The 23,084-nt window shown below is 62.4% G+C and overlaps 13 non-coding genes across 13 annotated transcripts; 5 read left to right on the top strand and 8 right to left on the bottom strand.

Annotated features, from left to right (window-relative positions):
* Positions 1–104: 104 nt before the first annotated feature.
* Positions 105–176, bottom strand: TRNAG-UCC (transfer RNA glycine (anticodon UCC)). Its single transcript has one exon. It is a non-coding gene; the product is annotated as a tRNA-Gly (tRNA).
* Positions 177–1,029: 853 nt separating this feature from the next.
* TRNAD-GUC (transfer RNA aspartic acid (anticodon GUC)) lies at positions 1,030–1,101 on the bottom strand. The gene has a single exon. It is a non-coding gene; the product is annotated as a tRNA-Asp (tRNA).
* Positions 1,102–1,679: 578 nt separating this feature from the next.
* On the top strand, positions 1,680–1,762 carry TRNAL-CAG (transfer RNA leucine (anticodon CAG)). Its single transcript has one exon. It is a non-coding gene; the product is annotated as a tRNA-Leu (tRNA).
* Positions 1,763–3,427: 1,665 nt separating this feature from the next.
* TRNAG-GCC (transfer RNA glycine (anticodon GCC)) lies at positions 3,428–3,498 on the top strand. Its single transcript has one exon. It is a non-coding gene; the product is annotated as a tRNA-Gly (tRNA).
* A 4,135-nt stretch (positions 3,499–7,633) lies between these two features.
* Positions 7,634–7,705, bottom strand: TRNAE-CUC (transfer RNA glutamic acid (anticodon CUC)). The gene has a single exon. It is a non-coding gene; the product is annotated as a tRNA-Glu (tRNA).
* A 278-nt stretch (positions 7,706–7,983) lies between these two features.
* On the bottom strand, positions 7,984–8,055 carry TRNAG-UCC (transfer RNA glycine (anticodon UCC)). The gene has a single exon. It is a non-coding gene; the product is annotated as a tRNA-Gly (tRNA).
* An 853-nt stretch (positions 8,056–8,908) lies between these two features.
* TRNAD-GUC (transfer RNA aspartic acid (anticodon GUC)) lies at positions 8,909–8,980 on the bottom strand. Its single transcript has one exon. It is a non-coding gene; the product is annotated as a tRNA-Asp (tRNA).
* A 578-nt stretch (positions 8,981–9,558) lies between these two features.
* On the top strand, positions 9,559–9,641 carry TRNAL-CAG (transfer RNA leucine (anticodon CAG)). Its single transcript has one exon. It is a non-coding gene; the product is annotated as a tRNA-Leu (tRNA).
* A 5,867-nt stretch (positions 9,642–15,508) lies between these two features.
* Positions 15,509–15,580, bottom strand: TRNAE-CUC (transfer RNA glutamic acid (anticodon CUC)). Its single transcript has one exon. It is a non-coding gene; the product is annotated as a tRNA-Glu (tRNA).
* Positions 15,581–15,858: 278 nt separating this feature from the next.
* TRNAG-UCC (transfer RNA glycine (anticodon UCC)) lies at positions 15,859–15,930 on the bottom strand. Its single transcript has one exon. It is a non-coding gene; the product is annotated as a tRNA-Gly (tRNA).
* An 853-nt stretch (positions 15,931–16,783) lies between these two features.
* On the bottom strand, positions 16,784–16,855 carry TRNAD-GUC (transfer RNA aspartic acid (anticodon GUC)). The gene has a single exon. It is a non-coding gene; the product is annotated as a tRNA-Asp (tRNA).
* A 578-nt stretch (positions 16,856–17,433) lies between these two features.
* On the top strand, positions 17,434–17,516 carry TRNAL-CAG (transfer RNA leucine (anticodon CAG)). The gene has a single exon. It is a non-coding gene; the product is annotated as a tRNA-Leu (tRNA).
* A 1,661-nt stretch (positions 17,517–19,177) lies between these two features.
* TRNAG-GCC (transfer RNA glycine (anticodon GCC)) lies at positions 19,178–19,248 on the top strand. Its single transcript has one exon. It is a non-coding gene; the product is annotated as a tRNA-Gly (tRNA).
* Positions 19,249–23,084: the final 3,836 nt, after the last annotated feature.

Here is a 23,084-nt window from a genome sequence, read left to right as displayed (position 1 = left end):
CACAAGAAAAGCCGCTGGGGCCAGCTAGCTCCCTGCTCCCAGCTCTCCCTCACAGGCCCCCGGCCGGCCGGCCGCCCGTGGAGCTCGGTAAAAGGTCAGCCCGCTGCGTTGGCCGGGAATCGAACCCGGGTCAACTGCTTGGAAGGCAGCTATGCTCACCACTATACCACCAACGCTGCACAGCCCGGGCCGCCCCGAGACGCCGGCACCGGGCTCGCCCGAGCGCACTCTCGTCGCCGCCGCCTTCTCCTCCTCCTCCTCCTCCTCCTCCTCCTCCTCCTCCTTCTCTTCCTCCTCCTACTCCCCTTTCTCTTCCTCGTCCTCCTCCTCGTCCTCCTCCTCCTCCTCCTCCTCCTCCTCAGCCGCCGCCGCCGCCGCAGCCGCCGCTTGGAGCAGCCCTGCCCCGACGCCCCGCCGGCCGGCAGCTCTGTGACGTCACAGGCGCCACCAAGGCTCCCCGGCGCCCCACCCGCGCCAGCCCTACGAAGCTGCCCTCGGCCACCGGCCCGACCGCCTCAGGGGGGCGCTCTCGCTGCCTTGCTGCTCCAGGGCCCTCCGCTCCACGCCGCGGCCCGCCCCCGCCCCCGGGGCACGCGTCTTCCAGCCCCCGGCTCGCCAAAGCCCTTCTCCACCGGGCGCTGGGCCAGGCCACTCCCCGCACCGACAGGGGGACGGCACTCATCCGCCTCCCACCCGTCCCGGCAGCTGTGCACCTATGCCGCTGTGCATAGCTGCGCAGCTGTGCGTCGCGACGCAAGGAGCCCCCTGAGACAGCCACTTGGGGCGGGCCGCAATGTCATCGGGCGCTTGTGGGGTCCAGAGGAGGCCGTCGCTTGGCCCTGGCGACTGAGCGCCCGGCGAGGAGGAAGGGCTGGGTGGCTGCAGGGGGGCGAGGGTGGGCAGGCTGGGCACGCGCTGGCGCCCTGCGCCTCGCTGGAGGGCGGAGGGCGGAGGGAGGAGAAGAAGGGCCCTTGGGAGCCAGGCGGCAGGACAGAGAGCGGCGCCAGCCACCAAAAGAGGGCGTGTTGCCTCCCCGTCGGGGAATCGAACCCCGGTCTCCCGCGTGACAGGCGGGGATACTCACCACTATACTAACGAGGACGGCGGCCACCGCCCCCGCGCCCGGCCGCTCTCGGGCTGCCTGCCGACGCCTCCCCCTGCCCTCCGGCCCCCTGCCCACCACGGGCGCCCGGCTCGTGCCCGACCCGACCCGACCCAACGCCACACCAACCGCGTCCTCCAAAGCAGCAGCCCCCGACCCCGACAGGGACCCGGACCCGCGTGGCCCTGAAAACTCCGAGTGCGCGCTGCCTACTGCCTCCGACGCGGGGATCGCGCCGGGTGGAGGGGGCCCGAGACGGAAAGCAAGGCTGCGAGGAGGGGGTGGGCGCGCGCCGGGCCATGGCCGGCGAGGAGACGCGCGGGTGGGGGTCGGCGGCAGGGGCTGGCCCGACGCGGCCCGGCTGCGTCCGGGGCCAGGGGTGGGCGAGGGCGCCACCGCGGCGCAGCCAGGCGCGTCGTCTGGCCGTGCTCCCCGTCGGCCGCCGCGCGCCCGTTCTGTCGCTCACCCAGACGGCCGCGCGCCTGGCGCGGAGCACCGCGCCCCGCCAAGGGCACCGGGGTTCGCGTCGCGTCGGGTCCCAGCCAGCCCAGCGGCCACGCGCACGCCCAGGCCCGCCGTCAGGATGGCCGAGCGGTCTAAGGCGCTGCGTTCAGGTCGCAGTCTCCCCTGGAGGCGTGGGTTCGAATCCCACTCCTGACAAGCCAGCCTTTTGGCCCGCCCGACAAACGCACCCGGCCCTATGGCAGCGCTTTACTGCCTTCCAGTCCGTTCGCGCCCTGCACTCTTGCGGCCTCTCCAAACTCCGGCCCGGACATCCACGCCTCTCAGACGCGGGACCTTCTCAGCCACGGCCGCGGGCCTGGCAGAAACGGCGCACTAGGAACCCTCCGGCGACTGGCTTTCCGGACAAACGCCCTCCCCAGGGGCCAGCTCCTAAGCCCCCTCCTACCTGCACCCCCACCAGAAAAACCTTCAGTCCTTCGCAGCCCATCTTTCCTCACCTGCTTGCGGCTGCTGCTGCTGCTGCTGGTTTTCCTGCCTGCCTGCCTGCCTGCCTGCCTGCCTGCCTGCCTGCCTTCGTCCCTCCCTCCCACTCCCACTCCCACGCTCCACCCCGCCCCCACCGCCACACGCAGAACGGCCGCGTGTGGAAAGCCCGTCCACGCCTGGCCCGCCCTCCGACTTCGGCCCGGTGAACAGCGGACTCGCTCTCACAGCCTTTCTTCCACTTCCGCCACCAGCAGCTCTCCCTCTTTCCAACATCCTGTCCTTCCCGCCAGCCCCAACGGCCCGCCTGCCCATTCCATTCCCTCCACAGCCACACCGTCTTGCCGGCCTGTGGTGCGTGCCCTCGGTGCTTTTTCGCCTTGGGACCTTGGCCGGACCACACCTGCCTACCTGCCTGCCTGCCTGCCTGCCTGCCGGGCCGCGTGCAGCCCAGCCTCCTGCTGGCCAGCCAACAGGGGGCCCTCCCTGCACGGGGCCTGGCGCAGGAGTCGCTCCCGGGAACGGTGCTCCAGTGAGTAGTGAGCGGAAGCCCTGGATGCCCTGTCACCCACCACAGACGTCCGGCCCCCAGCCCGGGCCACCCACCTCGGCGCCACAGCGCAAGTCCCTCGGGGAAGCCGCTGCTCCGGCCGGACCCAACCACACCCTGGCGCGCTCCCTCCCTCACCGGGCTGTCCGCGAGCCAGCAGCCAGTCTGCCCAAGTGCTTCTCCTCACAACCAACGCAGCAGAGCGGGACCCCGCGGGAGAGGGGTGGGCCAGAGCGCAGAAGCGAGGCTCAGACACCTTTGGTCTTGTGGCCTGAGCGCCGCTCGGCGACGGCGGCGGCGGCGGCGGCGGCGGCGGCGGCGGTGCCCGGTGTCCATCTCCCACGCTCGCGGTCCCTGCACAGCCCCGAGCTCCGATCCCTGCCCCCGCCCGCCCTCGCACGCCCCGCACCAGCAAGAAAGCCAGCCGCCAGAGGGGCTGTGCGTCGGGGCCGGGCGGCTGCTGAGAGGAACGTCGGCGCTCAGCCGCAGCGGCCACGCCTCGCCTGCCCTGACTGGGATTCGGGCGCGGGCCAGGCCGCTTCGGCTCCTGGCTTCCTCTGGCGACACCGACAGTCTCGCGGCGGCCGTGGACGGCAGAGAAAGCGCGGGACGGGCCGAGCACGCCTGCGTCCCTCCGTCCCTCGTCCCTCGGTGCTTCCGACCGCCTCGCGCCCTGGGGTCGCCAGCGTGCCCGGAGCCTCTCATTCAGGTGGCCCGTCGGCCTCCTGCTCAAATGGAGCACATGCCCACGGGGCGAGCAGTGACCAGGGTCCGGCGGTTGGCGGCGAGCGCCGCTGGGGCAGCGCCGGGCGCCGGCGGCCATCGGTGCATGGGTGGTTCAGTGGTAGAATTCTCGCCTGCCACGCGGGAGGCCCGGGTTCGATTCCCGGCCCATGCAGCCGCAGCGTCCCCTTTTGGTTCCCGCAGCCCCACAGCGGAGCTGGGCTTCCCCGCTGCCACACTCAAGGCACCGGTCCTGCAACAGCTCGCTCACCACCGCACCTTCCGGCCCCTGTCCTTCCCACGCAGACGCCCCCACCCCACACACACCCGGGAGCCACGCCTCCAGGACCTGACACCTTGCGGGCTCAGCCACTCTTACGCCCAGACCCCTTCCTTGTCCTTGCTCTCGTCCTTACCCCGACCCCGCTTGTGTCACGCTTCTCGCTGTAAGGAACACCCCACACTGGCACCCGCACAGCCCAACCTCTTCACCTTTCGCCACGTTTCCAAGCTCTCTGCCTCACTCTGCCCGCACTGCGAAAGTTATACTATGTTTGCACAACCAGGAGCAAGGAAGTTGCCACCTCTGGGAGTGATACATCCCATTTTCCTGGAGAGTCCCCAAAGCGTCCACTTGCACGAGGAGTTCAAAAAGAAGTCCACACTATCATCGCAGACTGCACTCTAGATTCATGTTCTGACCCTCGACAGAAATACGTTTCCAACACCGGCCCGCTCCTCCACCACTACTGCCACCACCACCATCAGCACGACAAACACCACCCCCTCCCCTGAACCTCTGCTCCCACCAACAGCGTCAGCCCTCGGGACAGCACCACCGGCACCACCACCTCAGCCTCCACCCTACTCCCACAGACACCCCCATCCCACCCCCTATCTCCCCACTTTTCCCCCGATCCTTTCCAAATCCTACGTTGTCAAGGATCCTGCCCTTGCCTCTGTCCCGTTGCCCTCCTTTTTTCCCCCTTCGTCTTCGTCTCCTTTTCGTAGCAGTATGGTTGATTTACAATACTGGGTTACTTTCAGGTGTACAGCCAAGTGATTCAGTTATATGTCCTTTTCCAGGTTATTTTCCATTATACGTTATCACGACATATGAATACAGTTCCCTGTGCTGTACGGCAAATCCTTGTTGCTTCTGTGCTTTATGTATAGTATTTCCCCTCTGTTAATCGCAGCTCCGGATTCTTCCCTGCCCTACACTTTCCCCTTGGGTAACGAACAGTGTGTTTTCCATGTCTGTGAGTCCGTTGCTCTTTGGCACATACATCCGTTTGTAGTACGGTTTAGATTCCACATATCTTTGTGCTTCTCTGCCTGACTTACGTCGCTAAGTGGAGTATACTCTAGGTCCATCCTTATCGGTGCAAATGGCAATATCTCACTCTTTTGTATGGCTGAGTAATATTCCACAGTACATACGTACCACGTCTTCCTGTGCCAGCCATCGGTTGATGGGCACTTGGGTTTTGTCCATGTCTTGGCTGTGGCCCGTAGTGCTGCTGTGAACGTGGGGGTGCATGGATCTCTGCAAATGACAGTTTCTCTCCTTTGCCGATGTGTACCCACGATGGGGAGGGCTGGATCATATGGGAGCTCGTATTCCACCTATTTATTTAGTGTGTTGTTTTTATTTATGCATTTAATATTTACTTATTCATTTACTTATAAGAACTAGTAGCTGTAATTTTGGAAGAAAAGTTGATTAACGATATTGAGTTAGTTTCAGGTGCACAGCAAAGCGGATACTGTCTTCCATGTCTAATATTGTTTCAGATTGCTTTCCATTACAGTTTACTACAGGATATTGAATATCATTCCCGGTGTTATTCTGGAAATCCTTGTTGCTTATGTCTTTTATATGAAGTACGGTGTATCTGTTCATCGCAGCTCCTAATTTATGCCTCCACCCCTCCCGTTCTCCTCGGGGAACCATCAGTGTGTTTCCTATGTCTGTGAGTCTGTTTCTCTTTTGCACATACCTTCTTTTCTATTATGTTTTAGATTCCACGTATGTTTGTGCTTCTCTGTCAGACTTACTTCGCTAAGTGTAATGTTCTCTAGGACCATCCTTATTGTGGCAAATGGCAATATTTCGTTTTCTGAAATGGCTGAGTAATATTCCACAGTACATATATACCGCATCTTTTCCTGTCAGCCAACTGTTGATGGGCACATGGGTTTTTTCTATGTCTTGGCTGCGGCACACAGTGCTGCTGCAAACACGGGGGTGCGTGGATCTCTTCAAACAACAGTTTTTCTCTTTGGCGGATGTGTACCCACGACGGGGATTGCTGGATCATCTGATGGCTCATGTTTCTCCTGTTTATTTTGGTCGTTGTTTTTATTTATTTACTTACTTACTTACTTATAAGTACTAGTACTCGTGGTTTAAGAAGAAGAGTTGATTAACAATATTGAGTTAGTTTCAGGTGTACAGCAAGGGGGATACTGTTTTCCATGTCTAATATTGTTTCAGATTGATTTCCACTACAGGTTATTGCAGGATATTGACTATCACTCCCTGCGTTATTCTGGAAATCCTTGTTGCTTATCTCCTTTATATGAAGTACTGTGTATCTGTTCATCGAGCTCCTAATTTATCCCTCCACCCCTCCTTTTTACCTCGGGTAACCATCACTGTGTCTTCTAGGTCTGTGAGTCTGTTTCTGTTTTGCACATAGATTCATTGGTAGTACTTTTTAGATTCCACATATCTTTGTGCTTCTCTGTCGGACCTACTTCACTAAGTGTAATATTCTCTGGGAGCATTCTTGTTGCGGCAAATGGCAATATTTCATTCTTTTTTATTAATGGCTGAGTAATATCCCATAGTACATATATACCACCTCTTCTTGTACTAGCCACCCGTTGACGGGCACTTGGGTTTTTTTCCCGTGTCTTGGCTACTGCAAATAGTGCCGCTGTGAACGTGGAGGTGCTTGTGCCTTTTTGCACTCTTGTTTCGTCATTGCCGGGTACGTACCCAGGAGTGGGATTGCTGGATCATAGGGGACCTCTCCTTTGGCCTCTTTCAACCTCAACCCCTCCTCCCCCCACCCCCGCCGCCACACACACCTGAGACCGGATGGTTTCTCCCGATGAGAGGTGATGTATATGTCTCTGGGGCAGTAGAATGCCCCCACCCCATTCGGACCCCGCCTAGCCCCTGAGGCGCGCTCCGTTTCTGCTCTTCTCTTGCCTGCCTCCTACCCACCGCCCCCAGTCCCAACCCACTGGTTAGCCTGACCACCTTGCCGCACAGCACACCAGTCTGGCGCGCTCACCCGCCACCCCACCGCGAAGGGGTCCTCTCCCACCGTCTTCCTCGCCCCACAGCCCACTCACACACCCCGCCCTTCCCCCCAGCCTGCCGGCTCGGACCCCTCTCCCCGCCACCTTCCCCTTGTATCCCAGGCCCGACTGTCACATGTCCTGCCCGGAAGTCTCACTTCCGCCAGTGCTCCTCAGACGCACTCCTACTCCAGGCCCACCCCGGCCCCTGATCTGACCCACCCGTACACACGTGCCGGGCCAGGTGCTGCCACCACCCCCAAGCTTCTGCTGAGCCCCTGCCTGAGTGGCCAGCCGCTCTCCCGGGCCAGGTCCCCGCCAGCCCAACACCTCCCGCTCCTGCCCGCGCTCCACCCAGACACCCCAGGCCCTTCCTCGCACCTCCCAGCACGCGGCCCACCGCCGCCCTCTCTCCATGGGGTCCTTCTGCTCCGTTCCCTAACCCGCGTGGGGTGGCCACCGACCGCGGCCACAAACACCTTCATCCCACACTGTCAGCCACCCCCACGGCACCGGCAAGGGCGTTCAGGAAACCTGCTGCGGTGGTGCGAAGCACCCGTCTGCCCACCGGTGCTCCTTTCCACAGGGGATCCGGCTTTGTTAGAAGGCACCGCGTGTGACACCGCCGTCGCCGTCGGCGCTGCCGCCGCTGTCGCCGTGGGGGAAAAGCAGTGCTGATGGAGAGTCCAGACACAGGCGGGGGCGTTTGCTCGTGGCCACGGCCACGGCGGCGAGAGGCGCGGCCCCGGCCACTCGTGTTTGGGGCTGAGGCAAGCGTCCGAAAAGGAAGACACGGGACGTCGAAGGCCTCGAGTGGGCGCGCGCCAGTGCGGCCAAAAGGTTTGGCCGGGGAGGGAGGGTGGAGGTTGCCTGGCAGGGCTTGGGCTGGAGGTGCAGGGCACCGGGCGGCTCTTGTCGGGGCGCCGAGGCCGCGGAGCAAGCGTGGCCTAAAAGTGGGATGTGGACGGTGGGAGGTAGAGAGGCAGAAGAAAGGCTTCCCTGACCGGGAATCGAACCCGGGCCGCGGCGGTGAGAGCGCCGAATCCTAACCACTAGACCACCAGGGAGCGTCAGGCTCTACCACTGCTCCTGCTGGACCCATAGCACCCGCTCGGCGCCACCTTGGCGCCAAGACCCGGCCTTTCCAAGTCCAGCCACGCGCCGCCCCTGGCAATCCACGTGTCCTACCGTCCTTCCTGCTTGCAGCGCCCTCAGAACACTGCGCGCCTGCTTCTCGCACACACAAGAAAAGCCGCTGGGGCCAGCTAGCTCCCTGCTCCCAGCTCTCCCTCACAGGCCCCCGGCCGGCCGGCCGCCCGTGGAGCTCGGTAAAAGGTCAGCCCGCTGCGTTGGCCGGGAATCGAACCCGGGTCAACTGCTTGGAAGGCAGCTATGCTCACCACTATACCACCAACGCTGCACAGCCCGGGCCGCCCCGAGACGCCGGCACCGGGCTCGCCCGAGCGCACTCTCGTCGCCGCCGCCTTCTCCTCCTCCTCCTCCTCCTCCTCCTCCTCCTCCTCCTTCTCTTCCTCCTCCTACTCCCCTTTCTCTTCCTCGTCCTCCTCCTCGTCCTCCTCCTCCTCCTCCTCCTCCTCCTCAGCCGCCGCCGCCGCCGCAGCCGCCGCTTGGAGCAGCCCTGCCCCGACGCCCCGCCGGCCGGCAGCTCTGTGACGTCACAGGCGCCACCAAGGCTCCCCGGCGCCCCACCCGCGCCAGCCCTACGAAGCTGCCCTCGGCCACCGGCCCGACCGCCTCAGGGGGGCGCTCTCGCTGCCTTGCTGCTCCAGGGCCCTCCGCTCCACGCCGCGGCCCGCCCCCGCCCCCGGGGCACGCGTCTTCCAGCCCCCGGCTCGCCAAAGCCCTTCTCCACCGGGCGCTGGGCCAGGCCACTCCCCGCACCGACAGGGGGACGGCACTCATCCGCCTCCCACCCGTCCCGGCAGCTGTGCACCTATGCCGCTGTGCATAGCTGCGCAGCTGTGCGTCGCGACGCAAGGAGCCCCCTGAGACAGCCACTTGGGGCGGGCCGCAATGTCATCGGGCGCTTGTGGGGTCCAGAGGAGGCCGTCGCTCGGCCCTGGCGACTGAGCGCCCGGCGAGGAGGAAGGGCTGGGTGGCTGGAGGGGGGCGAGGGTGGGCAGGCTGGGCACGCGCTGGCGCCCTGCGCCTCGCTGGAGGGCGGAGGGCGGAGGGAGGAGAAGAAGGGCCCTTGGGAGCCAGGCGGCAGGACAGAGAGCGGCGCCAGCCACCAAAAGAGGGCGTGTTGCCTCCCCGTCGGGGAATCGAACCCCGGTCTCCCGCGTGACAGGCGGGGATACTCACCACTATACTAACGAGGACGGCGGCCACCGCCCCCGCGCCCGGCCGCTCTCGGGCTGCCTGCCGACGCCTCCCCCTGCCCTCCGGCCCCCTGCCCACCACGGGCGCCCGGCTCGTGCCCGACCCGACCCGACCCAACGCCACACCAACCGCGTCCTCCAAAGCAGCAGCCCCCGACCCCGACAGGGACCCGGACCCGCGTGGCCCTGAAAACTCCGAGTGCGCGCTGCCTACTGCCTCCGACGCGGGGATCGCGCCGGGTGGAGGGGGCCCGAGACGGAAAGCAAGGCTGCGAGGAGGGGGTGGGCGCGCGCCGGGCCATGGCCGGCGAGGAGACGCGCGGGTGGGGGTCGGCGGCAGGGGCTGGCCCGACGCGGCCCGGCTGCGTCCGGGGCCAGGGGTGGGCGAGGGCGCCACCGCGGCGCAGCCAGGCGCGTCGTCTGGCCGTGCTCCCCGTCGGCCGCCGCGCGCCCGTTCTGTCGCTCACCCAGACGGCCGCGCGCCTGGCGCGGAGCACCGCGCCCCGCCAAGGGCACCGGGGTTCGCGTCGCGTCGGGTCCCAGCCAGCCCAGCGGCCACGCGCACGCCCAGGCCCGCCGTCAGGATGGCCGAGCGGTCTAAGGCGCTGCGTTCAGGTCGCAGTCTCCCCTGGAGGCGTGGGTTCGAATCCCACTCCTGACAAGCCAGCCTTTTGGCCCGCCCGACAAACGCACCCGGCCCTATGGCAGCGCTTTACTGCCTTCCAGTCCGTTCGCGCCCTGCACTCTTGCGGCCTCTCCAAACTCCGGCCCGGACATCCACGCCTCTCAGACGCGGGACCTTCTCAGCCACGGCCGCGGGCCTGGCAGAAACGGCGCACTAGGAACCCTCCGGCGACTGGCTTTCCGGACAAACGCCCTCCCCAGGGGCCAGCTCCTAAGCCCCCTCCTACCTGCACCCCCACCAGAAAAACCTTCAGTCCTTCGCAGCCCATCTTTCCTCACCTGCTTGCGGCTGCTGCTGCTGCTGCTGCTTTTCCTGCCTGCCTGCCTGCCTGCCTGCCTGCCTGCCTGCCTTCGTCCCTCCCTCCCACTCCCACTCCCACGCTCCACCCCGCCCCCACCGCCACACGCAGAACGGCCGCGTGTGGAAAGCCCGTCCACGCCTGGCCCGCCCTCCGACTTCGGCCCGGTGAACAGCGGACTCGCTCTCACAGCCTTTCTTCCACTTCCGCCACCAGCAGCTCTCCCTCTTTCCAACATCCTGTCCTTCCCGCCAGCCCCAACGGCCCGCCTGCCCATTCCATTCCCTCCACAGCCACACCGTCTTGCCGGCCTGTGGTGCGTGCCCTCGGTGCTTTTTCGCCTTGGGACCTTGGCCGGACCACACCTGCCTACCTGCCTGCCTGCCTGCCTGCCTGCCGGGCCGCGTGCAGCCCAGCCTCCTGCTGGCCAGCCAACAGGGGGCCCTCCCTGCACGGGGCCTGGCGCAGGAGTCGCTCCCGGGAACGGTGCTCCAGTGAGTAGTGAGCGGAAGCCCTGGATGCCCTGTCACCCACCACAGACGTCCGGCCCCCAGCCCGGGCCACCCACCTCGGCGCCACAGCGCAAGTCCCTCGGGGAAGCCGCTGCTCCGGCCGGACCCAACCACACCCTGGCGCGCTCCCTCCCTCACCGGGCTGTCCGCGAGCCAGCAGCCAGTCTGCCCAAGTGCTTCTCCTCACAACCAACGCAGCAGAGCGGGACCCCGCGGGAGAGGGGTGGGCCAGAGCGCAGAAGCGAGGCTCAGACACCTTTGGTCTTGTGGCCTGAGCGCCGCTCGGCGACGGCGGCGGCGGCGGCGGCGGCGGCGGCGGCGGTGCCCGGTGTCCATCTCCCACGCTCGCGGTCCCTGCACAGCCCCGAGCTCCGATCCCTGCCCCCGCCCGCCCTCGCACGCCCCGCACCAGCAAGAAAGCCAGCCGCCAGAGGGGCTGTGCGTCGGGGCCGGGCGGCTGCTGAGAGGAACGTCGGCGCTCAGCCGCAGCGGCCACGCCTCGCCTGCCCTGACTGGGATTCGGGCGCGGGCCAGGCCGCTTCGGCTCCTGGCTTCCTCTGGCGACACCGACAGTCTCGCGGCGGCCGTGGACGGCAGAGAAAGCGCGGGACGGGCCGAGCACGCCTGCGTCCCTCCGTCCCTCGTCCCTCGGTGCTTCCGACCGCCTCGCGCCCTGGGGTCGCCAGCGTGCCCGGAGCCTCTCATTCAGGTGGCCCGTCGGCCTCCTGCTCAAATGGAGCACATGCCCACGGGGCGAGCAGTGACCAGGGTCCGGCGGTTGGCGGCGAGCGCCGCTGGGGCAGCGCCGGGCGCCGGCGGCCATCGGTGCATGGGTGGTTCAGTGGTAGAATTCTCGCCTGCCACGCGGGAGGCCCGGGTTCGGTTCCCGGCCCATGCAGCCGCAGCGTCCCCTTTTGGTTCCCGCAGCCCCACAGCGGAGCTGGGCTTCCCCGCTGCCACACTCAAGGCACCGGTCCTGCAACAGCTCGCTCACCACCGCACCTTCCGGCCCCTGTCCTTCCCACGCAGACGCCCCCACCCCACACACACCCGGGAGCCACGCCTCCAGGACCTGACACCTTGCGGGCTCAGCCACTCTTACGCCCAGACCCCTTCCTTGTCCTTGCTCTCGTCCTTACCCCGACCCCGCTTGTGTCACGCTTCTCGCTGTAAGGAACACCTCACACTGGCACCCGCACAGCCCAACCTCTTCACCTTTCGCCACGTTTCCAAGCTCTCTGCCTCACTCTGCCCGCACTGCGAAAGTTATACTATGTTTGCACAACCAGGAGCAAGGAAGTTGCCACCTCTGGGAGTGATACATCCCATTTTCCTGGAGAGTCCCCAAAGCGTCCACTTGCACGAGGAGTTCAAAAAGAAGTCCACACTATCATCGCAGACTGCACTCTAGATTCATGTTCTGACCCTCGACAGAAATACGTTTCCAACACCGGCCCGCTCCTCCACCACTACTGCCACCACCACCATCAGCACGACAAACACCACCCCCTCCCCTGAACCTCTGCTCCCACCAACAGCGTCAGCCCTCGGGACAGCACCACCGGCACCACCACCTCAGCCTCCACCCTACTCCCACAGACACCCCCATCCCACCCCCTATCTCCCCACTTTTCCCCCGATCCTTTCCAAATCCTACGTTGTCAAGGATCCTGCCCTTGCCTCTGTCCCGTTGCCCTCCTTTTTTCCCCCTTCGTCTTCGTCTCCTTTTCGTAGCAGTACGGTTGATTTACAATACTGGGTTACTTTCAGGTGTACAGCCAAGTGATTCAGTTATATGTCCTTTTCCAGGTTATTTTCCATTATACGTTATCACGACATATGAATACAGTTCCCTGTGCTGTACGGCAAATCCTTGTTGCTTCTGTGCTTTATGTATAGTATTTCCCCTCTGTTAATCGCAGCTCCGGATTCTTCCCTGCCCTACACTTTCCCCTTGGGTAACGAACAGTGTGTTTTCCATGTCTGTGAGTCCGTTGCTCTTTGGCACATACATCCGTTTGTAGTACGGTTTAGATTCCACATATCTTTGTGCTTCTCTGCCTGACTTACGTCGCTAAGTGGAGTATACTCTAGGTCCATCCTTATCGGTGCAAATGGCAATATCTCACTCTTTTGTATGGCTGAGTAATATTCCACAGTACATACGTACCACGTCTTCCTGTGCCAGCCATCGGTTGATGGGCACTTGGGTTTTGTCCATGTCTTGGCTGTGGCCCGTAGTGCTGCTGTGAACGTGGGGGTGCATGGATCTCTGCAAATGACAGTTTCTCTCCTTTGCCGATGTGTACCCACGATGGGGAGGGCTGGATCATATGGGAGCTCGTATTCCACCTATTTATTTAGTGTGTTGTTTTTATTTATGCATTTAATATTTACTTATTCATTTACTTATAAGAACTAGTAGCTGTAATTTTGGAAGAAAAGTTGATTAACGATATTGAGTTAGTTTCAGGTGCACAGCAAAGCGGATACTGTCTTCCATGTCTAATATTGTTTCAGATTGCTTTCCATTACAGTTTACTACAGGATATTGAATATCATTCCCGGTGTTATTCTGGAAATCCTTGTTGCTTATGTCTTTTATATGAAGTACGGTGTATCTGTTCATCGCAGCTCCTAATTTATGCCTCCACCCCTCCCGTTCTCCTCGGGGAACCATCAGTGTGTTTCCTATGTCTGTGAGTCTGTTTCTCTTTTGCACATACCTTCTTTTCTATTATGTTTTAGATTCCACGTATGTTTGTGCTTCTCTGTCAGACTTACTTCGCTAAGTGTAATGTTCTCTAGGACCATCCTTATTGTGGCAAATGGCAATATTTCGTTTTCTGAAATGGCTGAGTAATATTCCACAGTACATATATACCGCATCTCTTCCTGTCAGCCAACTGTTGATGGGCACATGGGTTTTTTCTATGTCTTGGCTGCGGCACACAGTGCTGCTGCAAACACGGGGGTGCGTGGATCTCTTCAAACAACAGTTTTTCTCTTTGGCGGATGTGTACCCACGACGGGGATTGCTGGATCATCTGATGGCTCATGTTTCTCCTGTTTATTTTGGTCGTTGTTTTTATTTATTTACTTACTTACTTACTTATAAGTACTAGTACTCGTGGTTTAAGAAGAAGAGTTGATTAACAATATTGAGTTAGTTTCAGGTGTACAGCAAGGGGGATACTGTTTTCCATGTCTAATATTGTTTCAGATTGATTTCCACTACAGGTTATTGCAGGATATTGACTATCACTCCCTGCGTTATTCTGGAAATCCTTGTTGCTTATCTCCTTTATATGAAGTACTGTGTATCTGTTCATCGAGCTCCTAATTTATCCCTCCACCCCTCCTTTTTACCTCGGGTAACCATCACTGTGTCTTCTAGGTCTGTGAGTCTGTTTCTGTTTTGCACATAGATTCATTGGTAGTACTTTTTAGATTCCACATATCTTTGTGCTTCTCTGTCGGACCTACTTCACTAAGTGTAATATTCTCTGGGAGCATTCTTGTTGCGGCAAATGGCAATATTTCATTCTTTTTTATTAATGGCTGAGTAATATCCCATAGTACATATATACCACCTCTTCTTGTACTAGCCACCCGTTGACGGGCACTTGGGTTTTTTTCCCGTGTCTTGGCTACTGCAAATAGTGCCGCTGTGAACGTGGAGGTGCTTGTGCCTTTTTGCACTCTTGTTTCGTCATTGCCGGGTACGTACCCAGGAGTGGGATTGCTGGATCATAGGGGACCTCTCCTTTGGCCTCTTTCAACCTCAACCCCTCCTCCCCCCACCCCCGCCGCCACACACACCTGAGACCGGATGGTTTCTCCCGATGAGAGGTGATGTATATGTCTCTGGGGCAGTAGAATGCCCCCACCCCATTCGGACCCCGCCTAGCCCCTGAGGCGCGCTCCGTTTCTGCTCTTCTCTTGCCTGCCTCCTACCCACCGCCCCCAGTCCCAACCCACTGGTTAGCCTGACCACCTTGCCGCACAGCACACCAGTCTGGCGCGCTCACCCGCCACCCCACCGCGAAGGGGTCCTCTCCCACCGTCTTCCTCGCCCCACAGCCCACTCACACACCCCGCCCTTCCCCCCAGCCTGCCGGCTCGGACCCCTCTCCCCGCCACCTTCCCCTTGTATCCCAGGCCCGACTGTCACATGTCCTGCCCGGAAGTCTCACTTCCGCCAGTGCTCCTCAGACGCACTCCTACTCCAGGCCCACCCCGGCCCCTGATCTGACCCACCCGTACACACGTGCCGGGCCAGGTGCTGCCACCACCCCCAAGCTTCTGCTGAGCCCCTGCCTGAGTGGCCAGCCGCTCTCCCGGGCCAGGTCCCCGCCAGCCCAACACCTCCCGCTCCTGCCCGCGCTCCACCCAGACACCCCAGGCCCTTCCTCGCACCTCCCAGCACGCGGCCCACCGCCGCCCTCTCTCCATGGGGTCCTTCTGCTCCGTTCCCTAACCCGCGTGGGGTGGCCACCGACCGCGGCCACAAACACCTTCATCCCACACTGTCAGCCACCCCCACGGCACCGGCAAGGGCGTTCAGGAAACCTGCTGCGGTGGTGCGAAGCACCCGTCTGCCCACCGGTGCTCCTTTCCACAGGGGATCCGGCTTTGTTAGAAGGCACCGCGTGTGACACCGCCGTCGCCGTCGGCGCTGCCGCCGCTGTCGCCGTGGGGGAAAAGCAGTGCTGATGGAGAGTCCAGACACAGGCGGGGGCGTTTGCTCGTGGCCACGGCCACGGCGGCGAGAGGCGCGGCCCCGGCCACTCGTGTTTGGGGCTGAGGCAAGCGTCCGAAAAGGAAGACACGGGACGTCGAAGGCCTCGAGTGGGCGCGCGCCAGTGCGGCCAAAAGGTTTGGCCGGGGAGGGAGGGTGGAGGTTGCCTGGCAGGGCTTGGGCTGGAGGTGCAGGGCACCGGGCGGCTCTTGTCGGGGCGCCGAGGCCGCGGAGCAAGCGTGGCCTAAAAGTGGGATGTGGACGGTGGGAGGTAGAGAGGCAGAAGAAAGGCTTCCCTGACCGGGAATCGAACCCGGGCCGCGGCGGTGAGAGCGCCGAATCCTAACCACTAGACCACCAGGGAGCGTCAGGCTCTACCACTGCTCCTGCTGGACCCATAGCACCCGCTCGGCGCCACCTTGGCGCCAAGACCCGGCCTTTCCAAGTCCAGCCACGCGCCGCCCCTGGCAATCCACGTGTCCTACCGTCCTTCCTGCTTGCAGCGCCCTCAGAACACTGCGCGCCTGCTTCTCGCACACACAAGAAAAGCCGCTGGGGCCAGCTAGCTCCCTGCTCCCAGCTCTCCCTCACAGGCCCCCGGCCGGCCGGCCGCCCGTGGAGCTCGGTAAAAGGTCAGCCCGCTGCGTTGGCCGGGAATCGAACCCGGGTCAACTGCTTGGAAGGCAGCTATGCTCACCACTATACCACCAACGCTGCACAGCCCGGGCCGCCCCGAGACGCCGGCACCGGGCTCGCCCGAGCGCACTCTCGTCGCCGCCGCCTTCTCCTCCTCCTCCTCCTCCTCCTCCTCCTCCTCCTCCTTCTCTTCCTCCTCCTACTCCCCTTTCTCTTCCTCGTCCTCCTCCTCGTCCTCCTCCTCCTCCTCCTCCTCCTCCTCAGCCGCCGCCGCCGCCGCAGCCGCCGCTTGGAGCAGCCCTGCCCCGACGCCCCGCCGGCCGGCAGCTCTGTGACGTCACAGGCGCCACCAAGGCTCCCCGGCGCCCCACCCGCGCCAGCCCTACGAAGCTGCCCTCGGCCACCGGCCCGACCGCCTCAGGGGGGCGCTCTCGCTGCCTTGCTGCTCCAGGGCCCTCCGCTCCACGCCGCGGCCCGCCCCCGCCCCCGGGGCACGCGTCTTCCAGCCCCCGGCTCGCCAAAGCCCTTCTCCACCGGGCGCTGGGCCAGGCCACTCCCCGCACCGACAGGGGGACGGCACTCATCCGCCTCCCACCCGTCCCGGCAGCTGTGCACCTATGCCGCTGTGCATAGCTGCGCAGCTGTGCGTCGCGACGCAAGGAGCCCCCTGAGACAGCCACTTGGGGCGGGCCGCAATGTCATCGGGCGCTTGTGGGGTCCAGAGGAGGCCGTCGCTCGGCCCTGGCGACTGAGCGCCCGGCGAGGAGGAAGGGCTGGGTGGCTGGAGGGGGGCGAGGGTGGGCAGGCTGGGCACGCGCTGGCGCCCTGCGCCTCGCTGGAGGGCGGAGGGCGGAGGGAGGAGAAGAAGGGCCCTTGGGAGCCAGGCGGCAGGACAGAGAGCGGCGCCAGCCACCAAAAGAGGGCGTGTTGCCTCCCCGTCGGGGAATCGAACCCCGGTCTCCCGCGTGACAGGCGGGGATACTCACCACTATACTAACGAGGACGGCGGCCACCGCCCCCGCGCCCGGCCGCTCTCGGGCTGCCTGCCGACGCCTCCCCCTGCCCTCCGGCCCCCTGCCCACCACGGGCGCCCGGCTCGTGCCCGACCCGACCCGACCCAACGCCACACCAACCGCGTCCTCCAAAGCAGCAGCCCCCGACCCCGACAGGGACCCGGACCCGCGTGGCCCTGAAAACTCCGAGTGCGCGCTGCCTACTGCCTCCGACGCGGGGATCGCGCCGGGTGGAGGGGGCCCGAGACGGAAAGCAAGGCTGCGAGGAGGGGGTGGGCGCGCGCCGGGCCATGGCCGGCGAGGAGACGCGCGGGTGGGGGTCGGCGGCAGGGGCTGGCCCGACGCGGCCCGGCTGCGTCCGGGGCCAGGGGTGGGCGAGGGCGCCACCGCGGCGCAGCCAGGCGCGTCGTCTGGCCGTGCTCCCCGTCGGCCGCCGCGCGCCCGTTCTGTCGCTCACCCAGACGGCCGTGCGCCTGGCGCGGAGCACCGCGCCCCGCCAAGGGCACCGGGGTTCGCGTCGCGTCGGGTCCCAGCCAGCCCAGCGGCCACGCGCACGCCCAGGCCCGCCGTCAGGATGGCCGAGCGGTCTAAGGCGCTGCGTTCAGGTCGCAGTCTCCCCTGGAGGCGTGGGTTCGAATCCCACTCCTGACAAGCCAGCCTTTTGGCCCGCCCGACAAACGCACCCGGCCCTATGGCAGCGCTTTACTGCCTTCCAGTCCGTTCGCGCCCTGCACTCTTGCGGCCTCTCCAAACTCCGGCCCGGACATCCACGCCTCTCAGACGCGGGACCTTCTCAGCCACGGCCGCGGGCCTGGCAGAAACGGCGCACTAGGAACCCTCCGGCGACTGGCTTTCCGGACAAACGCCCTCCCCAGGGGCCAGCTCCTAAGCCCCCTCCTACCTGCACCCCCACCAGAAAAACCTTCAGTCCTTCGCAGCCCATCTTTCCTCACCTGCTTGCGGCTGCTGCTGCTGCTGCTGGTTTTCCTGCCTGCCTGCCTGCCTGCCTGCCTGCCTGCCTGCCTTCGTCCCTCCCTCCCACTCCCACTCCCACGCTCCACCCCGCCCCCACCGCCACACGCAGAACGGCCGCGTGTGGAAAGCCCGTCCACGCCTGGCCCGCCCTCCGACTTCGGCCCGGTGAACAGCGGACTCGCTCTCACAGCCTTTCTTCCACTTCCGCCACCAGCAGCTCTCCCTCTTTCCAACATCCTGTCCTTCCCGCCAGCCCCAACGGCCCGCCTGCCCATTCCATTCCCTCCACAGCCACACCGTCTTGCCGGCCTGTGGTGCGTGCCCTCGGTGCTTTTTCGCCTTGGGACCTTGGCCGGACCACACCTGCCTACCTGCCTGCCTGCCTGCCTGCCTGCCGGGCCGCGTGCAGCCCAGCCTCCTGCTGGCCAGCCAACAGGGGGCCCTCCCTGCACGGGGCCTGGCGCAGGAGTCGCTCCCGGGAACGGTGCTCCAGTGAGTAGTGAGCGGAAGCCCTGGATGCCCTGTCACCCACCACAGACGTCCGGCCCCCAGCCCGGGCCACCCACCTCGGCGCCACAGCGCAAGTCCCTCGGGGAAGCCGCTGCTCCGGCCGGACCCAACCACACCCTGGCGCGCTCCCTCCCTCACCGGGCTGTCCGCGAGCCAGCAGCCAGTCTGCCCAAGTGCTTCTCCTCACAACCAACGCAGCAGAGCGGGACCCCGCGGGAGAGGGGTGGGCCAGAGCGCAGAAGCGAGGCTCAGACACCTTTGGTCTTGTGGCCTGAGCGCCGCTCGGCGACGGCGGCGGCGGCGGCGGCGGCGGCGGCGGCGGTGCCCGGTGTCCATCTCCCACGCTCGCGGTCCCTGCACAGCCCCGAGCTCCGATCCCTGCCCCCGCCCGCCCTCGCACGCCCCGCACCAGCAAGAAAGCCAGCCGCCAGAGGGGCTGTGCGTCGGGGCCGGGCGGCTGCTGAGAGGAACGTCGGCGCTCAGCCGCAGCGGCCACGCCTCGCCTGCCCTGACTGGGATTCGGGCGCGGGCCAGGCCGCTTCGGCTCCTGGCTTCCTCTGGCGACACCGACAGTCTCGCGGCGGCCGTGGACGGCAGAGAAAGCGCGGGACGGGCCGAGCACGCCTGCGTCCCTCCGTCCCTCGTCCCTCGGTGCTTCCGACCGCCTCGCGCCCTGGGGTCGCCAGCGTGCCCGGAGCCTCTCATTCAGGTGGCCCGTCGGCCTCCTGCTCAAATGGAGCACATGCCCACGGGGCGAGCAGTGACCAGGGTCCGGCGGTTGGCGGCGAGCGCCGCTGGGGCAGCGCCGGGCGCCGGCGGCCATCGGTGCATGGGTGGTTCAGTGGTAGAATTCTCGCCTGCCACGCGGGAGGCCCGGGTTCGATTCCCGGCCCATGCAGCCGCAGCGTCCCCTTTTGGTTCCCGCAGCCCCACAGCGGAGCTGGGCTTCCCCGCTGCCACACTCAAGGCACCGGTCCTGCAACAGCTCGCTCACCACCGCACCTTCCGGCCCCTGTCCTTCCCACGCAGACGCCCCCACCCCACACACACCCGGGAGCCACGCCTCCAGGACCTGACACCTTGCGGGCTCAGCCACTCTTACGCCCAGACCCCTTCCTTGTCCTTGCTCTCGTCCTTACCCCGACCCCGCTTGTGTCACGCTTCTCGCTGTAAGGAACACCCCACACTGGCACCCGCACAGCCCAACCTCTTCACCTTTCGCCACGTTTCCAAGCTCTCTGCCTCACTCTGCCCGCACTGCGAAAGTTATACTATGTTTGCACAACCAGGAGCAAGGAAGTTGCCACCTCTGGGAGTGATACATCCCATTTTCCTGGAGAGTCCCCAAAGCGTCCACTTGCACGAGGAGTTCAAAAAGAAGTCCACACTATCATCGCAGACTGCACTCTAGATTCATGTTCTGACCCTCGACAGAAATACGTTTCCAACACCGGCCCGCTCCTCCACCACTACTGCCACCACCACCATCAGCACGACAAACACCACCCCCTCCCCTGAACCTCTGCTCCCACCAACAGCGTCAGCCCTCGGGACAGCACCACCGGCACCACCACCTCAGCCTCCACCCTACTCCCACAGACACCCCCATCCCACCCCCTATCTCCCCACTTTTCCCCCGATCCTTTCCAAATCCTACGTTGTCAAGGATCCTGCCCTTGCCTCTGTCCCGTTGCCCTCCTTTTTTCCCCCTTCGTCTTCGTCTCCTTTTCGTAGCAGTACGGTTGATTTACAATACTGGGTTACTTTCAGGTGTACAGCCAAGTGATTCAGTTATATGTCCTTTTCCAGGTTATTTTCCATTATACGTTATCACGACATATGAATACAGTTCCCTGTGCTGTACGGCAAATCCTTGTTGCTTCTGTGCTTTATGTATAGTATTTCCCCTCTGTTAATCGCAGCTCCGGATTCTTCCCTGCCCTACACTTTCCCCTTGGGTAACGAACAGTGTGTTTTCCATGTCTGTGAGTCCGTTGCTCTTTGGCACATACATCCGTTTGTAGTACGGTTTAGATTCCACATATCTTTGTGCTTCTCTGCCTGACTTACGTCGCTAAGTGGAGTATACTCTAGGTCCATCCTTATCGGTGCAAATGGCAATATCTCACTCTTTTGTATGGCTGAGTAATATTCCACAGTACATACGTACCACGTCTTCCTGTGCCAGCCATCGGTTGATGGGCACTTGGGTTTTGTCCATGTCTTGGCTGTGGCCCGTAGTGCTGCTGTGAACGTGGGGGTGCATGGATCTCTGCAAATGACAGTTTCTCTCCTTTGCCGATGTGTACCCACGATGGGGAGGGCTGGATCATATGGGAGCTCGTATTCCACCTATTTATTTAGTGTGTTGTTTTTATTTATGCATTTAATATTTACTTATTCATTTACTTATAAGAACTAGTAGCTGTAATTTTGGAAGAAAAGTTGATTAACGATATTGAGTTAGTTTCAGGTGCACAGCAAAGCGGATACTGTCTTCCATGTCTAATATTGTTTCAGATTGCTTTCCATTACAGTTTACTACAGGATACTGAATATCATTCCCGGTGTTATTCTGGAAATCCTTGTTGCTTATGTCTTTTATATGAAGTACGGTGTATCTGTTCATCGCAGCTCCTAATTTATGCCTCCACCCCTCCCGTTCTCCTCGGGGAACCATCAGTGTGTTTCCTATGTCTGTGAGTCTGTTTCTCTTTTGCACATACCTTCTTTTCTATTATGTTTTAGATTCCACGTATGTTTGTGCTTCTCTGTCAGACTTACTTCGCTAAGTGTAATGTTCTCTAGGACCATCCTTATTGTGGCAAATGGCAATATTTCGTTTTCTGAAATGGCTGAGTAATATTCCACAGTACATATATACCGCATCTTTTCCTGTCAGCCAACTGTTGACGGGCACATGGGTTTTTTCTATGTCTTGGCTGCGGCACACAGTGCTGCTGCAAACACGGGGGTGCGTGGATCTCTTCAAACAACAGTTTTTCTCTTTGGCGGATGTGTACCCACGACGGGGATTGCTGGATCATCTGATGGCTCATGTTTCTCCTGTTTATTTTGGTCGTTGTTTTTATTTATTTACTTACTTACTTACTTATAAGTACTAGTACTCGTGGTTTAAGAAGAAGAGTTGATTAACAATATTGAGTTAGTTTCAGGTGTACAGCAAGGGGGATACTGTTTTCCATGTCTAATATTGTTTCAGATTGATTTCCACTACAGGTTATTGCAGGATATTGACTATCACTCCCTGCGTTATTCTGGAAATCCTTGTTGCTTATCTCCTTTATATGAAGTACTGTGTATCTGTTCATCGAGCTCCTAATTTATCCCTCCACCCCTCCTTTTTACCTCGGGTAACCATCACTGTGTCTTCTAGGTCTGTGAGTCTGTTTCTGTTTTGCACATAGATTCATTGGTAGTACTTTTTAGATTCCACATATCTTTGTGCTTCTCTGTCGGACCTACTTCACTAAGTGTAATATTCTCTGGGAGCATTCTTGTTGCGGCAAATGGCAATATTTCATTCTTTTTTATTAATGGCTGAGTAATATCCCATAGTACATATATACCACCTCTTCTTGTGCTAGCCACCCGTTGACGGGCACTTGGGTTTTTTCCCGTGTCTTGGCTACTGCAAATAGTGCCGCTGTGAACGTGGAGGTGCTTGTGCCTTTTTGCACTCTTGTTTCGTCATTGCCGGGTACGTACCCAGGAGTGGGATTGCTGGATCATAGGGGACCTCTCCTTTGGCCTCTTTCAACCTCAACCCCTCCTCCCCCCACCCCCGCCGCCACACACACCTGAGACCGGATGGTTTCTCCCGATGAGAGGTGATGTATATGTTTCTGGGGCAGTAGAATGCCCCCACCCCATTCGGACCCCGCCTAGCCCCTGAGGCGTGCTCCGTTTCTGCTCTTCTCTTGCCTGCCTCCTACCCACCGCCCCCAGTCCCAACCCACTGGTTAGCCTGACCACCTTGCCGCACAGCACACCAGTCTGGCGCGCTCACCCGCCACCCCACCGCGAAGGGGTCCTCTCCCACCGTCTTCCTCGCCCCACAGCCCACTCACACACCCCGCCCTTCCCCCCAGCCTGCCGGCTCGGACCCCTCTCCCCGCCACCTTCCCCTTGTATCCCAGGCCCGACTGTCACATGTCCTGCCCGGAAGTCTCACTTCCGCCAGTGCTCCTCAGACGCACTCCTACTCCAGGCCCACCCCGGCCCCTGATCTGACCCACCCGTACACACGTGCCGGGCCAGGTGCTGCCACCACCCCCAAGCTTCTGCTGAGCCCCTGCCTGAGTGGCCAGCCGCTCTCCCGGGCCAGGTCCCCGCCAGCCCAACACCTCCCGCTCCTGCCCGCGCTCCACCCAGACACCCCAGGCCCTTCCTCGCACCTCCCAGCACGCGGCCCACCGCCGCCCTCTCTCCATGGGGTCCTTCTGCTCCGTTCCCTAACCCGCGTGGGGTGGCCACCGACCGCGGCCACAAACACCTTCATCCCACACTGTCAGCCACCCCCACGGCACCGGCAAGGGCGTTCAGGAAACCTGCTGCGGTGGTGCGAAGCACCCGTCTGCCCACCGGTGCTCCTTTCCACAGGGGATCCGGCTTTGTTAGAAGGCACCGCGTGTGACACCGCCGTCGCCGTCGGCGCTGCCGCCGCTGTCGCCGTGGGGGAAAAGCAGTGCTGATGGAGAGTCCAGACACAGG

The sequence above is a fragment of the Eubalaena glacialis genome, unplaced genomic scaffold (assembly GCF_028564815.1).
Source record: "Eubalaena glacialis isolate mEubGla1 unplaced genomic scaffold, mEubGla1.1.hap2.+ XY scaffold_456, whole genome shotgun sequence".
Classification (NCBI taxonomy): Eukaryota; Metazoa; Chordata; class Mammalia; order Artiodactyla; family Balaenidae; genus Eubalaena; species Eubalaena glacialis.
Note: the sequence above shows the minus strand (reverse complement) of the source record. Positions and strands in the feature narration are given on the sequence as shown.